Source organism: Panicum virgatum, chromosome 9N (genome assembly GCF_016808335.1).
Source record: "Panicum virgatum strain AP13 chromosome 9N, P.virgatum_v5, whole genome shotgun sequence".
Taxonomy (NCBI): Eukaryota; Viridiplantae; Streptophyta; class Magnoliopsida; order Poales; family Poaceae; genus Panicum; species Panicum virgatum.
In genome coordinates, this window is record NC_053153.1 from 20738883 (window position 1) to 20756797 (window position 17915).

A 17915-nucleotide genomic window follows, 5' to 3' on the forward strand; every position below is an offset into this window, starting at 1 on the left:
GTGAAGATTCATGTTGTTGCTGCACGCCCAGATGTGTGCCTTATTAGTGATAGGCATGCAGGTCTGCTGCAATCAATACTGAAATTGCAACGTGGAACTGCGACAACGCCTCCATTGTGGCCCGATGTCCAAAATAGGTGGTGCATTAGGCATATGGGTGCAAATTTCTATGACCCCTTCAAGAACAAGGATCTTAAGAACCTGTTTAAGAGGTTGTGCACCCAAAATCAACAGAGAAAATTCAATGCATTATGGCAGATGCTTGATCAGTTGACTTCAGAGCTAGTGAAGGTAAGGGCATCAGGAGCTGGCACGAGTCAGGCTGCAGAGGCTAGGGATTCAATTGAGAAGCCATTTTCACACTGGATTCGAGGTGCACCTAAGGAGAAATGGTCATTCCTTTATGATACCAACGGAATACGGTATGATATTTAGACAACGAACCATGCAGAGTGTTTCAGTATTTTTATGCGTTCTTGTCGTACCTTTTCTCTTGTGGGAATTGTTGAGTTCATCATGTATGGGTGCATGAAGTATTTCAGAGAGCGTTATACGGCTGCAAGCATAAACATCAGCAACCCCCAAATTTAGTTTTGCAAAAGAGTGACACAATATATGCAAGAGAAGATTGAAAAGGCCAAACTGCACCGCGTCATATCGACAGGTACAATGGAGCACAGATTTGAGGTTCTATGCAAGGATAGAAGTGGTCGTGGTATCCGTAGAGATAGGGTGGTACATGAGAGTTTGATTACAGTAGATGGCAAAGCCTTCTGCTCCTGCATGAAGCCTAAGTTATTGCATTTGCCATGCTCCCATCTCATTGCGGCATGTGCAGAGTCTGCGTTGTAGCCAGGAGTATTTGTTTCACCTTACTTCAGCAAGGAAGCAGCTGTATCCTCATGGGGACATGAGGTATACGGGATTGGAATTGTGGGGCCTTTCACTCAGGATAATGAGAATAAGATGTTTATTCCTGATCCAGCCACGTCGTATTCGGAATGGTATGGACGAGTCGGAAGCAAGCAAGGCACAAAAGCGTTGCAGCCAATGTGGAGCATTAGGTCACAACTACAAGAAGTGTCCTCAGAATGCACTTCACGATGCTGCTGACGTCGGTCCTTCCGGAAATCCCAGAGATGGAGCACCTCCTACGTTCAGACGAGCATCGGCGAGAATTGCTCGTGGAAGGCATTCGGTGTCATGATCCACAATTATATTTCATTATTTGTAATATCAGTAATGAAATATTGCAGGTATGTAATGAAGTATTATTATACATATGTGTCCAGTTTGTATGAAATATATATTTACCTATGTGTTCTCATATATTTTTGAATGCAGGTTTGGAGATGGACTCCTTACTAGACCTAGTGATCGACTCGAGCTACAGGTCTTACTTTACAGCTGTTGAGCACCGAGCCCTAGAGGTGCTACGTCCTCGTCCACCCGGGGAGGCGATCTCTATACACCACGATTGGTGTGACCGGTATGTAATGAAATATTATTGTTTATCACTTATGTATTCGTCGGTATTCCTTTGTTTCGACAATTTTGTTTATTTTTAGGTTACGCGAGGCCGGTCTACTGACTCTGAGCCGTCTTGTCGAGGTTGGGCCTATTCAGCTCGACCGATCCCTCCTGACGGCGCTCGTTGACAGATGGAGGCCGGAGACACACACGTTCCACCTCCCGTGTGGGGAGATGACTCCTACGCTGCAGGACGTGGCCTACCTCCTCGGCCTCCCTATCGTCGGGGAGGCTGTAGGTCCGCGTGTGGTGGCGGCCTCGTGGACGGATGAGCTGGAGGCTCGTTTTGCCCTGGTTGACCGCGTGGAAGAAGCATGTCCGATCAACCCGCACCCGCGAGCAGGCCCGTATCTAAGCACGTGCGGGCCGTGCGACCGCACAGGGCCCCCGAATTTGAAGGGCCCCCAAAATATTAGATATACATTAGATATAGTCATGTAAATACTTTAATTTAGTTAATTATTGATCAAATTTGTAGCAAAATATGGCCCAAATTGCTCCTAAAAGATAAATCATTGTAGGCGTATCACTTATCACTTCCTTTTACATGGGTGCTACTCGGGGTCAGGTGTGTGATCTCGAGTAGACCTATCACAGCACCACAACCTCTCCAGGATTCCATATTTTGAACCTAAAATCGGCCTAATAAACCAGGCCCCTCAATGCTTTGTTACTAAAACAAATTTTTTTTGAAAAAAAATTTTGTTGCTCAAACAATAACAATTGTTCCAGCAATAAAAGAAATTATTCCGGAACAAAAAAATAGTTATTAGACCTTTTGTGATGATTTAACTGCCAGTCACACGTGTGACTTCTAACATTTGTGCTTTCACACAGCACATCGCGCTTATCGCGCTTGCCGGCTGCTATCGCTTGGTATTCGCGATCCTGCACTAGGCCACTAGGGCCCAGTCCATTGTTTCGCACAAGGCCCTTAAATTTACCGGTACGGCCCTGCCCGCGAGCAGCAGGTCCTTCGAAGACCTGGTTCCTACAGTTTACAGTACGTATTCATTCCATATATAAATTTAATTGTTACAATTCACATGTTCCATTGACAGTTGAAACCATTAATCTTAATTGTTTTTGCAGCCTGCCCTGTTGGCTGCGGATGCAGACGAGTACAGTGTGACCAGATCGCTGGAGGCGTACCTACTTTGGTTGTTTGGTTACATCATGTTCAACAATACTCATGGCAACTCGGTCGATAGGATTCTCCTTCCATATGCACGGGAGATTGCGGATGGGGACGAGGACGTACCGCCCTACAGCTGGGGTGAGGCGGTACTTGCAGCCACTTACCGTGGACTCTGCGACGGCTGCATGAAGACATATGGGAACGCTATCTTGGCAGGGTGCCCACTACTGCTACAACTTTGGTCGTACGAGAGGCTAGCCGTTGGTCGGCCCATGGTCAGCCACGAGCCTTACCACGGGGGCATGTACGGCGAAGAGGAGGACGAGAGGCCCACTATGGGAACTATCTGGATCTGGCGTCAGGAACGTTGGCAACAAATCTAATTTTGTTATTCATTGTTACATGATGTATTAGCGCACTTTTAATTTTACTTATTCGGAATGCAGAGATCCTGGGCGCATGCGCAGGTTAGACGCGCATATCCTGAGTTTGTTTCGGAGCTCGACATGCTGACGCCCGAGGACGTTGTCTGGGAGCCTTACAACCCAAAGGCTGTGGCTACCCGTGCACCAGCAGGCCTGTCTTCGCACTGCTCCGCGAATGCGAGCCTGTGGCTTACTACCGCCGTCCTGGTTTATGACATCGCGGTTGAGGCATATTGCCCCTGGAGAGTCAGGAGACAGTTTGGGCAGCGCCAGGAGTTTCCGGTGCCCACCGCATTGGAGCGTGTCAGTCGCCAGGACCACAGGTAATTATGAATGAACTTGACTCATACATTCGTGTCGAATCTAACGATTCTTCGTGGTCCACTTTTGTAGGTTGTCAAGGAGTGGCTTGCCGTGCTCTGATGATTGGCTCACCAAGATGCAGCCGTGGGTGGACCAATGGGAACAGGCAGACGAGCACTTGGTCCATCCAATAGGACCACACACAGACAGCTCCTTTAGAGCTTACCTCACCTGGTACTTACCCCGGACTCGGGCTCGTCTGGTTTATGTTGACACTCACCCGCAGCCACACACAGGGCCATGTCCGTGCCCAGCAGAGGGCTAAGAGGGTCCGGCGCCCTAGGGGTGGTTAGATATATATGAGTTTATTTGTAATGAGATAGCTGTGGACCGCTTATTTATATCCGATGTTTATGATTGTGCTAGTTTACTTGTCATTTGTTTCTATACATACTATTGATGTGAACTTGTTATGTTTGTGGGTTCCATAATGCTCGTGAAATAAGGGAAGTTCTTGCGAATTTTTTCCATGATTTAATGAAGGAAAAGTTAGGTGCGGTACGAGTTAGTGGCCGAGATCCTGCCGACGATGATGACGACTACACGCTCGAATAGCTCAAAATAGGAACCATAGTGTATCTAGCTGCGAGTACGGATCACAGGTTGCCACTGCTCAGCACGGCGATCACGGGTTTCCCAAATGTCGCATTCTTTGCCCAGACATACGTGACATGTTGTAACATCCCAAAAATTCACCAAATAAATCACACGCTAAAATTTTGTGCAAAACTCGTTTTCATCGTTGAGCTCGATTAACCCTAAACCCTATTTTCCCTCCTAGATTTTTTTTCCGCCGTCCGGTTCCAATCGTCGTTCCATTTTTATTCCCCGCCGACCGAACCCTTTTCTCTTTGTCCTCACCACTGTCCCATCCCGCATCACACGGCCGCCTATCGCCCACGTGCGACCGCCGACCGCAATTAGCGCCGGCCGCACGCGCCTTTGCCCCCTGGCCCGCGCACCCAGCCGCGCTCGCTCCCTGGCCCGCGCACGCGTGACCGACACCGCGCGTGGCCGACCACGGCCGCGGAAGCCGCCGGAGCGCGCACTCACTCCCCCTCTCCCTCGTCCCTTTTTCTTTTTCCCATTTTTACTTCCCTTTTTCCATTTTCTATTTTCTTTCTTTTTTTCCCTTTTCCTCTTTCCTTTCTTTTCTTTTTTCTCCATTTTCTCTTCTCCCTTCTCCCTTCTCCTTTCTTCTTTCTCTGCTCCTTGGCCGCACGCGCCCGCGCACGCCAGGCCGGACCCTCCCTCGCTTCGCACGCGCCGCCCCGCTCGGCGCACCGCCCCGGCTCAGGCCTCACTCTCTCTCGCGCGCCGCTCTGCTCTGACCCCGGCCCCGCCCGCGCGCGTGCCCACGTGCACTGCCCGCGCCGCTCGCTGCTCAGCTCGCCATCGCACGCGCCTCGGCCCAGCTCACCTGCCCCGCTGCGCGAGCTGCCGGGCTTGCCCGCGCGCACCGAGCCCCGGCGCACCGAGCCGACCGCGCCACGCCGCGGCCGCCTGCCAGCGCCGGCCCTGCTCCTCGCCACGCTCGCGCGCACGCCGCGACACCAGCCGTGCCGAGCCGCCCACGCGAGCACGCGCACGCCACCCACTGCTCGCCGTTGACGCACGCACAGCGCCGCCTGCGCCGAGGCGTCGCGTCACCAGCGCTCGCCCCGCCCACTGTCGCCGTTGACGCCGCACAGCGCAGCGCCCGTGCCGTCGCATCACCTGCGCAAGCCCCGCCGCCCCACGCCATTACTGCCCGTGCGCAGAGCACCGGCCGGCCACCGCGTCCTCCCCTCCACCGCCTCTCCTTGCCTATAGAAGGTGCCCCAAGCTGCTCTCCACCACCACCAAGCCATTCCGGCTGCCACCTCCCCTTCCCAAGCTCTGCAGTACCGCAGCCACCAGAGCCGTCGCCGAGCTCGGGCCGCTGCCGTGGCCAGGCCACCTCGCTCCACCTCCGGCCGAGGTGAGTAGGGGAATCGGACCCCCACGACCTCCTCTCCGTTTTGCCCCAAGCCCCGGCCGCCGCCGTGCCCTGAAGAGCCGGCGCCAAGGCCTCCACCGTGAGCCCCTCCCCTGCTCTGTTTGCGTTCGTGAGGAGGAAGAAGAAGGCACTTTTGTGCTGAGCCCCCTTCATTTCTTCCTTTTCTATTAAGAGCCCTCCCCCACTCTCTAGGTACTTTTCCAGAAACCCCCCCTTATTTCTTTTAGAGAACCAGGCCAGCCCACCAATGACTAGCAGCCGCGCAGCACCTATTAATTAGGAGGACATCACGCACATAAGCAATACTCTCTTCTATTTTCGAAATTAATTAAGCACTACAATTTATAACCACAATATCTAATCCATACCCACTCCGATTCTATCTATTCTTTTCCTAAGTTCCTAAAAACTCATATACTATCCATTGTACCTATTTTCTAGGGCAGCCTTGATATTTTCAGAAATCCTAATTAAGCCCTATCACTCCAAAAAAATAATTACAGATAGGTTCCTAGATTCTAGTTTAGCCCGTAAACACTCCTTTAATTTATCATTTCATGCGCCAAAAATCCTTCGATCGTCCCAAAACTTTACCACACCATTTCCTATATTATTCCGACCATGCAATACAAAAATCTCCAAAAAAATATTCCTTCTACCATCGTTTCCTAATTTATTTCCGATTCGAGCTCAATGATAAAACTTTTATTTCTTTTCTTAATTGTGTGTTTGTTTGTACGTGTCATAGACCACGGTGTGAACGAAGGAGAGCCCGTCAACGAGCAGTACTGTGAGCAGGTGAACGAGGACCCGTTCCACGACCCCGAGCCCGAAGGACAGGACCTCCCCGAAGGCTACGAAGACGGCAAGTTCAATCCCATCCTTTGATGCATGTTTCTGTCCTAGTTTTTACAAATACAACCCAATGGCCTACTTTATAAAACTGCATACGTTTTTGCTTGCATGAAAACACGGTTGGATAGCCACCCCTTGATTTGTGATGACCATTCCTTGACTACCTAGATTAATGTCTGATTTTGCTTGGACGTTAATCAATATTAGAACGCTTAGGACTTTATTCATAAATACTGTTTGTTTTATAAAGAAAATGTGTGCGTATTGGGAAGGGATAAATGTGGTGTTTTTGAAAAGTGAATCTAGACGGGATGGATGGCATTTCAGTGTGATTTGCCGATTGGTGTGCTCGTGCCGGCGTGGCAGGGCAAGAAAGGGAGATATCCATCTTGTCACCCCTAAGGACCGAGTTGGTGTTACATCTCACCTAACTCCACTTTCGTGCAAACCACTCGACCGTTGTATGGGCAACGGCTTAGCATAAATCCCACTAGTTAGTCTGATAGCCATCAGGAGAGCTGAGAGCAACGGGTGACTAAGGAAAAGGGATAAGCCCAGAGTGACTTATGCCCGGTTATACCTAAGTGAACGGTCGATGACCCCTTAGTGCATCCCGTGATGGCTAGTCAGACTTAGCTATGGTGGGTAATGGCTATGATGGGATCTACACCGACACGACAGTGTTCGAGTTGTGGTATCCTACTTGTGGGTAAAGTTGCACACCTCTGCAGAGTTGAAACCTATTCGAATAGTCCGTGCCCACGGAACTGGGCGAGTTACGGTGTGGTCTCACCACTAGTGTTTACTTTGTGATGGGTTAGCGTGAGTTGTTTTGGATTTGTGTCCGGCAGTTGTGCCGTGTGCTACGACGGACGGGGAGTCCGGTAGCAGTTTTAAAACCTGAATTCTGTGTTACTGCAAAAACTGATTTCTAAAAGGTTTTTCGTGAAATAAACCCCTGCATAAAATGCCGCTTTTCTGCAAATTAAACCGTAACCTTATCCTTGATTTACCTATGCATATTGTTCTGTTATAACCCCCTCCGTGGGTGTGGTTGGACTTGCTGAGTACGTTTGTACTCACCCCACTCTTACTTTTTACAGAAGAAGACCCAGACTTCGTTCCAGACGACGCCGAGTAGGGTTACCGTTCTACACCCAACCTTGCCTGTGGAACCGGCCCTGTCGAGATGCCTCCGCTGTCGCAGTACTCTGAGCCCGTGCTAGACCCCATGTGGTTTGCGGTCTGGTGTTATGTCGTAGCCTGGTTAATTATTATTATCATCTGTATCGAGTGTCCCCCAAGGTTTGTACGGTTTTGAACCATCTGATGTAATAAATGTGGCATCAGCCTCCTGAGACTGGTGCTTTGTATCACATTTTAGTCTTCTCTTATGAGGGGACGCTTCACATGTTTAGCAGTGCCCTTCCACCATTTCAAAAAGATGTGACAACACAGCAACTAATCCAGCTCACCTTCAAAGCAGTCTCTCTGGCCAGGACGACGAACCTGTCATTCTACAGCACAGGTCTGTGGCGTGTAGTGGGGAAGGCGGCATCTAGGCGCGATCGACCGAGTGCATCAATGCAGCGCTGTGAGTCTGCATGCACAGAGATGCATCGAGTAGTCATTTCGAGAATCGAATCTAGCCTTTTCAGTGTTATGTCAGCTAGCCTCTTCACTGTGTTGTCATGTAGGCTTTTTAGGTGCATTTACACTCCACACTCTGGTATCAGACCTTTGTGCGCCTATAAATACTCTGAAATTTGTGAACTCCCAGCAGCACTTAAACACCAAAGCTCATTGTATACCCAATGTCTAGAGGTGGGTCTAGCGGGAAGAATTACTACGGTTTTGGGAAAGGAAAAGGTGGAAGAAAGGGAGACCCCATAATATGGGAGGGGCCTCTTGGACCTGATTCCTTTCCGGAACCAGTGTTTGAGTTTCCGCCACAGCACAAGAGTGAATTTACCAATGAAACTCCTCTTCGACAATACGATAACCGTAGAGAACCGTGACCAAAATGCAGACATGGTGAGGACTGCTTAGTGCAGATGTGCACCGACGGGATGGATGGCGGTCGGCGTTTCTTTAAATGTCCCCACGCATGGGTAATACTCGGTTCTTTCATTTCTTTATCTTCAATGAGACACCTTACATGAAATTTATTTTACAGTCTTCAGATGCTCCAGAAAACTGTGGTTTTACTAGGTGGGTCGATCCTGCACTAGTTGATTCTGTTCAGGAGTTCATCGAGTACCTCCAGATAAAGATCTTTGATCTGGAATGCAAGGTGAACCATTTTGAGGAAGTGAGCGAGGGTAACAAAGACGACGAAGTTGATGATACCAGCAATGCTACCGGTTCACAGGATGAACCATGCACTATTTCTTACTGCAACTGCCCTTGTCACAAGAAGAAGGGCCCTGCGCCTCCGGCACCACCGCCTGCACTACTTGCAATGGGTGGATACTGCGGAGAAGGCTAACGCAGTTTACTATGTGGGGGTACGGCTACTAGGACTACCCTAGTGGTAGTGACATGCTGCATCGTTGTGTCCGGAATCTGTTTACCGTAGTTTGCAACGGGTTCTTCCATGCCACTGCATGTGTGATGTGTGTTTCATTATCATTGTATTATGATGTAAAATTTGATGTTTCACATTATGTAATGCATTTCTTAGTTCTTATTTCTTATCGTTATATTAATTAAATGTGTGCTTTTTAGTATTCTAGTGATATGTTTATACTTCGATGCTCCATTACGACTAAGTACGATTCAAACTCGACATTATGTACATGTCCAGTGAATGCAAGTTAGGTATGAGACATACATACAAGCATAATACAACATTAACAATACTAAATGCGAATACATCTTAAACCGATGAACATCATATGTTATACATCATGGCATGAAATCATCTAGGTCGTCATCCCAGTTGACAGATGGTGGTGCTGCAGGTGGTGTAGTATGGCTCGACGAACCTCTTGGCTTTTCCTTTCTCTCTTTTTTGGATCTACGTTCATGTACAGGGGGAGAAACATTATGTATTGGAGGCCATGGTTTGGGGGGCATGAAGTCATCCATGTCGTCATCCTAGTTAACATAGGTTTGTGCTGCAGGTGGTGCAACGTGACTTGACGAACCTCTTGCCTTTCCCTTTGTCTCCTTTCTGATTCTAGGTTCATGTACAGGGGGAGGAACATCATGTGTTGGATGCCATGGTTTGGGGGGTATGAAGTCATCCATGTCGTCATCACAGTTAACACAAGTTTGTGCTGCAGGTGGTGCAACATGACTTGACGAACCTCCGGACATCTATTCTTGCGCAGGCCAAGTACTATCACCCGAAGATCTTATCCGCCTCCTTCTTCTAGTTTGCGGCATAAGTCCACTACCGAAGATACATACCAATTTACGGAAATTTGGTATCGTTTTGTTAATCAACTCCGTGTCCTCGGGGTAATCCTAGCATATAATTAAAAAACAATGTTACTGTTTCATAAATATGGATTCGAAATGACGGACGGGATTACAACTGAATGAGAGTTACCTTAATGTGCATCTCATACACCTCTGGCCGCATCCATCTCTTTACATCTTGTGTTGTAATACCTCGAAATAATGTGATATCTTTAAATTCTACTACTTTGGACAACACCATCTCTATCGTACCATCCGCTAACGGATCCATTGCCTTATACTGCAATATCAATAAGGTACTTTCATAATTCTATTCTAATTCATAATTAATTTAAAAACAAGTATGTAAAAGTACTGAAATTGTAATACTAAATGAGTGTTCTAAAGCACCAAATCTAATTCAGCTAATCCGCTAATTAAATTAAATTGTTATACAATATCAATGGATTCATACGGAAGTTACCAGTAGATCACAAGTACGCAATTTGGCAGAACTTCGCCGCTTTTCTTCTCCTCACCCCTCTCTTTTTTCCTGAATTTTTAAGTTCAAATGACAAAGGGGATGGCGGCATATGGCGGCCAGGGCTTATATAGGGGGAGGGGACCCTGTCGCCCCCTCAACGGGCAACAGGGGCCTGTCGCCCCTGGGGTGGGCGACAGGCCCCTGTCGCCCGTTGGGGGGCGACAGGGCTGTTTTTTTTGCCAGTGACCTCGTTGCGAATTTAAAGAAAAAAAATTACATTTAGGGCCTGTCGCCCTATGTGGGGCGACCGGGGGATATTTTTGAAATATTTCAAAACGGACATATATTTTTGAAATTTTTATTTTTAAAAAACATAAAAAAGAAAAAACAGCAAGGGTCCGTCGGTGGTCTGTTTCGTTAGCTCACTAGATTCTTTTGGCCCAACCCATGAAAGATGGCCATAAGAATCCATGGGCCATGGCAGTATGTGTAGACAGAGCGGTTTTTTTATTTTTTATTTTCATTTTTTACAAAAATATATTTTCGATTTGGAAATTTACAGGAATGTATCTGGCTGCCCAGCTGCCGGGCGGCCGGGACCTGGCCGCCCGGCAGCGGGGCAGCAGGAGCATTTTTGAAAAAAATTTCGCGGAAAAAATTGCGCGCAGGTCCCTGAGGACCGGTCGCCCGGCATCGGGGCGGCCGGCCCTGGCTGCTCCAGGAGCGCCTCACATCCAGCATCGGCAAGGTCGGGATCGCCGTCGCAGTGCTCGTCTTCGCCGTGCTCACCGCGCGCCACTTCACGGGAAGCACCAGGGACGAGCAGGGCAAGCTGACGTTCGACAGGCACGTCACCGGCCTTCAACAGCGTCTTAACCGCGCTCGTCGGCATCTTCCAGCAGGCCATCACCATCGTGGTCGCCATTCCCGAGGGCCTCCCGCTCGCTTTCTCCGTGAAGCGGATGGTCAAGGAGCACGCGCTAGCTGGTGCGCACGCTCTCGGCCTGCGAGACCATGGGCTCCGTCACCGCCATCTGCACCGACAAGACGGGCACTTTCACGCCGAACCAGATGAAGGTGACGGAGTTCTGGGTCGGCTCCGACCGACCAAAGCAGGTGGAGGTCACCAGCGCCGTCGCCAGCTTGCTGCGCCAGGGAGCAGGGCTCAACACCACCGGAAGCGTGTACCCGACGGAGAAAGCACTTTTGTCTTGGGCCGTGGCGGACCTCGGCATGGACGCCGACGTGCTGAAGAGGAGCTGCAAAGCGTTGCACGTTGAGGCGTTCAACTCCGACAAGAAGCGCAGCGGCATGATGATCAGGGACAACGCGACCGACAAGGTGACCGCGCACTGGAAAGGCACTGCGGAGATGGTCTTGGCGAGCTGCCCAGCATGGCTATCAGGCAGATATAAAGTCATGTCCCATGAACAGCTGACTCCAACCAGCATGCCCATTAGCAGTATGAGGCCATGTCTCATGCACAGCAACTCTGCCCCTTCGATAGCCCATCAACGCCCAGGGTTCAACTTTTCGGTCGAATTTCGCCGAAATTTCGGTGTTTTTTTCCTTTTCGCTAGTTACCGGGAAGTGAAATTCCGGTATTTTTCGCTATTTTTCGTTTTCAAATTTAAAAATTCAAAAATATTTATAAAAAATTCGAAAAAATATGATAAAAAATTAGGTGTTCTTCTGAGCAAATAGGACTAGAACACACTCAAATCTAAGATCATTTGCTAGGCTAAAATTGCATTTTAGTTGAAAAACAAGGTTATTTGTAGTCCAATGAGGTAGAATTTATAGCTTTTTAGTATCCGACGCAGCTTGGCATTTCTCCAGACCCCTCCTCGCTCTATACAAATTACATTTTAGGAATTCTCTATACAAATTGAATAAAAAAAATTCAAACACTGTCACATGAATTGATAACCAATTCAAATCATGTTTGTCCTAGATTTAAAACAACTTTCAATTGGATCAACCAATGTCCTTGAAATTTAATAGGCATATCCGCAATAACAAGAATAATAAAAGTCTAGTTGAGACCTAAGAGAGAAAATGGAAGTTGTCACATGAAATGACAAGACTTTTAATTGGTAGTTTTTGAAATAACTAAATAACTTTCAAACCATTGCTCAAATGAAAAAGTTCCTGAAACAAAAGTTGTAGATCTCGAAAAACTGAACAAAGTTGGTATTCAAAAGTTTTTCATTTGACCTCTGAAACAGTACGAAAATCACAACGGACATCATTTTCCGGTCGAAATCACCGAAATTTCGGTCGAAATCACCGAAATTTCGGTCGGAATTCACCGAAATTTCGTTTTTTGAATTTGAATTCTCTTTCCGTTCGGAATTAGCGAAATTCGGCGAAATTTCGGCCGAAATTTCGTTTCCGGGAGTTGGCGGGATTCGGTAGAAAAACGAAAAGGTGAACCCTGTCAACGCCAACCAGACCTCTCTCCTCGGGAACCTTCCACGATGGTCCAGTCCATGCCCCCAACGAATAAAAAACCACACCGCTCCGTCCTCTCTGCTCCTGATGACATGCTTCACACAGGCTTCCACATTCTTTATTTGTGGGGCATGCAAGGAAGCGGGCGCGTGAGAGAGGCCGGCCACCCCGCTGCGGGGCGGGCTGGGGAGACGGCCGCCCCGCTGCCGGTCTACCGGCCTCCAGAGACTTGTGCGTAATTTTTTTGTAATTTTTTTTTTCAAAAATGCCCCTGCTGTCGGGCAGCCAGGTCCCGGCCGCCCGGCAGCTGGGCGGCCGGGTATATTCCTGTAAATTTTCAAATCGAAAATATATTTTTATAAAAAATGAAAATAAAAAATAAAAAACCGCTGTAGACAGAGATTCCTAGATGGGCCCATGCAGGCATGCATAGGCCTCACTGGGCCGGTAGACCGGGCAGTTGTGTTGTGTGTCAGAGGATCCAAATTTTTTTTATTTTATATTATTTTTTATTCGATTTATCAAAAATATATGTCGTTATATTTTTTTTAAAAATGTCACTCTGCCGCCGGTTCGTTTGGCGGTAAGGAGTTACCGCCGGATGAACCGGCGGTAAGATCCTTGGCCCACGGCCCATGGAACTTACCGCCGTTTGATCCGGCGGTAGCTCTTTACCGCCAAACGAACCGGTGGTAAGTGCTACCGCCGGGCTACAGCGCAGCTATAGTCGTCTGTAGTTGTCCTGTAGACTGCCAGTGTCCTACCGCCGTTTGAAACGGCGGTAGATATTCCCACAATTTTTTAACTATTTTATATGCTTTCACTGCTGTAATTAATTGTATAATTATTTTATAGTATGTCTGAACTGTAATTATTTTCTTTACGTTTAGAGATATTTCAGAAAATAATAGAGATAGCGGAGGTTAGGGAAATATTTTTTAAAAATTTATACAAATTAGATTTAACTCTAATAGAATGTGAAAATATATTTTTATGAGATATTCATGAGTTTCAATTACGATTTCGATGTCCTGTCACCTTGCATCAGATTCTTCTGCACCCCCACTATAATTAAAAATGTGGGAGGACCTACCGTCGTTTGAAATGGCGATAGACATGCGTGAACCATGCCTATAGATCAAATATCTCCATCTATAAATAGAACATCGCCACATCTCATATGAAGTCAATAGCCATCTCATACGAAGTCACTAGCCATCCCCGCACGACCACCATGTCTTTCTCTAGTTCTACCTACATTCCGTGGAACAAGATTAGAGAATCTGTGACTCAAGGAGTGCAGGTTCCAATGTGCTTCTGCGGTTCGTTGTGCAAGCTGATGGAGTCCAAAGTTTTGGGCGATGACTTCGGCAGGAGGTTCTTCATGTGTGAGAACTACGAGTACGATCCGCCAAAGCGTTACAGCAAGGACAAAGCGAAGGTATCACCTCGCACTATCTAGTTTGTGCCTTCGGAGTTCAGTAAGTTAATTCTAACTCGGCTTGGAAATAGAGTCCACCACCTCTTTGTGATTTCATACAGTGGCTGGACACGGAGCAATCGACCGAAGCTAAGGAACACGTTGAGCGCGAAGCAAGGTGGGATGCAGAAAGGTGGCAGCGAATGTTGCAAGAGGAAAAAATGGAGAAGTGCAAGAAAGATAAAGAAGAGATCCAGAAGAGGTTCGCAGATATGGAACGTCGGCAGGCGGAGGAGTGTGAAGCTGATAGGGAGAGGAAGCGACAGAGGGCCCGCCGTGCGAAGGAGGCGGGACCCGAGGCTATTAGAAAGGGGAAGTATCCTCGGTGCACTCAGTAGATGACTATCATGTAATGTTCGAATTTCATATTCCCTAAGGCATGTTAGGTCTAGATGGAACACGACGTTAGCGTGTTCCATGTACATGCCAGTGCAATTGTTATTGTAATTTCAATGTCAAATTAATCTGTATTGTATAATTTGTACTAGCTACAACTAGATTTTTTAGAAGCATTGCCCTACAAATAAACTTTTCAGACCGACGCGATGACAACTCCATGGGCATATATCGGCCAGTACACACAATAAAAACAATCAAAACAATCACCGTTCATACATTGAACACAAATTAAATAGTGGCCCACACAATTCAACGCACAGAACACATGACACGGCATGTCAGGACCTGTTGCAAGCTACGGTAACGAGGTCCAAGACTAAACCTAACATGCCTTAGGTAATTCGAACAAACATTACATTATTTATTCAGACGGAGCAGTACAACATCAATCATTCACGGGCAGTACCCTTATCACGTCCCGCGATGTCTGCTTTCGCACGCTCGCCTTTGCGTAAATCTTCATTCACCTTCTTCAACCACTCCATATATTGTTGATCACGATGAGTGATCCACGTGTCAATCCACTCATGGAAATGACACCAGTGAGTATGCGTGTCATCACCAGCGTACTTTTGCAAACAAGAAACGATTCAAAATTAATAAAAATAACAAAAGCATATTTACAAATTAATCTATACCTGTGATGTTGCACCTCTTTTTTGGACTTCCTCGATATTCTTGCAACACCAATACCTCTGGCCAAAAGTCTCGTAATCACGAGATATGTTCGGAACACAGCGCATTTAGCAATAGCAATCGGGTGGCTCTACATCTTATAGCCATACCTTGCAATCTGTAATACATATATTGGGATCGTTAGGAGAGGGTCCTAAATTAGTCTCCATTTCCTTTATGAAGTAATTTGAGACATACATACGAGGCTGTAGTCCACCAGCTTCAAAACAGGCAGCAATGACATGTGTGCACGGCATGTGCAACAGCTTTGGCTTATGACATGAGCAAATACAAGCATCAGGACGAAGAACACACTCCTGCACATGCTTCTCACGCCGGCCCCCATTCGGCCTTTGTCCCTACACATCACCTCGTACCGACGTTCCATAGAGCCAACTGGAGTCACCCGATGTAAACGGGCCTTTTTGAACGCTGCCTCCATATACTCCGTAACCTTGTATCCGTAAATTTTGCGATTATCGACCATATCTTTCTGTGCCACAGCGTAATGGTCCCTAAAGTACTCGCAAGTGCGATACAAGAAGAACTCCACGATCCCAACAAGTGGCAATGATCTTACACCACGCATCACCCAATTGTATACCTCGGCTAAGTTCGTAGTCATTAAACCGTACCTAGCACCTCCTTCATCAAACAGTAAAGCCCATTTCTCTTTTGTTTCGTGCTCAATCCACTCCGAGAATGTCTTAATTGCCCTTCTCCTTTTGCGCCTGACATTCGGACCGTCCAAGCCCACGTCTTCAAGTGAGACCTGGTCGTCCTCCTCTGTATTGACAGATCTCTTCGCTAGCTCCGCCGTTTGCTTTTTTGTTATCTCATCCAATTTTTTCCATAGGAAGTTGAATTTCCTTTCCTGATTCTGGCTGCATAACCACTTGAACAGCTTCATAAGGGTTTTGTTCTTGACCTGGCTATGAAAGTTTGCACCCATATGCCTCATGCACCACCTACTCTTTAGGTCCGGCCAAAGTGCAGTCCTACTACGCTCAGTAGAACCATTCTGTATGTCATCGATTGCTTGTAATATACCCTTGTGCCGATCATGAATCAAACACACGTTCTCTACATCTTTGACAATCATTTGCTTCACCCTCTGCAAAAACCAATACCAAGTATCTCCTGATTTTTTCTCCACAAAGTCAATTGCCAAGGGCAACAATTGTTTGTTACCATCAGCTGCAACAGCTGTGAGGATTGTGCCTTTATACCTTCCTGTAAAAAATGTCCCATCTATACAAATGACTGGCCGGCAGTGCGGAAACACCTCAATGCAAGCACCCAAGGCCAAGAACGACCGTTGGAGTACCTGTTTTCCAGGCTTCTTGGCACATGGATATGTTTTCAAGTCGTAGTAGCTACCAGGATTTCTAAGACATATAGTGTGCAGCAATGCCGGCATATTGTGATACGAAGCTTCATACGTCCCCCACCTCATCTGCAGCGCTTTCTGTTTCGCTCTGTAAGCTTTTTTGTAGCTAATTTTATATTTAAACTCCTCCTCAACAGCACAAATGATTGACTTAGATTCATAACTAGGATTGTCCACGATCAAAGGGTACATGTAGTTAGCTATGAAATCTGCACTGAGGTTGCGGTGATGTGGTTCTAATTGCTCAAGCAGGCATGTGTGCTCCACAATTTTTTTGACCTCCCTGAAATCCTGCCACTTGCTCATAGAAGCATACACCCTGAAAGGACATTCGCTTCTAACACAACGCACGTCATATGTTCTCGGACTGCTCTTGACAACTTTGAACTGTCTTTGCAAAGAGAGAGTCGACCAACGTTTTATATCTTCCTTCATATTGTCACTGTTGGCATACACTGAACCGATGCATACCTCATTTTGCCTGTACTCCCAAGGGACGGCTTCACCTTCATTTACGCTTAATTTTGAAAAATCATACCTGGACCAGTTGTGTGGGACATGATAATCATCGTCGTCATCATCATCATCATCCGAGGAGTCATCATTCATTGCATTGTGCTGTTGTTCACCCTCCCTCTGAAACTCTTCAACTATCTCAGGAATGTTTTCCCTTCATCAGCCTGGCCAGTTGCTTGACGAGGTTCGTGTGCAGCATGTCTATCATCTTCTAAAATCTCGAGTTCACCAACTTCTTCATGAGGTTCATGCATCGTTTCGGTTTCTTCCGATACTATATCTCCCTGCCCTTCATGATCTCCACCCGCTTCAGTTCTCGAACTAATCTTCTTGAATGCTTGCACAAACAACACAAGCGGTAAGCCTCGGCTACTACTTATATTGACATAGTTCCTCCAATTTTGCGTCCCTTCAAGCGGCAATAACTCCCAAAATATTGGTTCCCTTCGACTGACCACTGCCATAACAGAGATCTCATGTTCATCTCGACTAAGGCCGAAAGCTTTAAATAGCCAATTGGATATTGAAATCCAAGTCCTCTCTCTAGCTCGGGGTATTTTTTTGTGATCGAGCTAAACTCTGACAAATCTACCCCTTCAGGACCATATATAACTTCTCCTGACCCATAAAACACTTGAAAATACAAATTATCTGACATGCCTGCCAATATTTACGACAATAATTACTCGTCCTTAGAATTTAATCAACGTTAAAAAATATTTCTGCTATTTTTACATCTATCTTAATTATTTCTCTACAATTTCTATTACTGACATATATTCGTACGTTTTCTATGTAATATAATATCAATTAATAATATTTT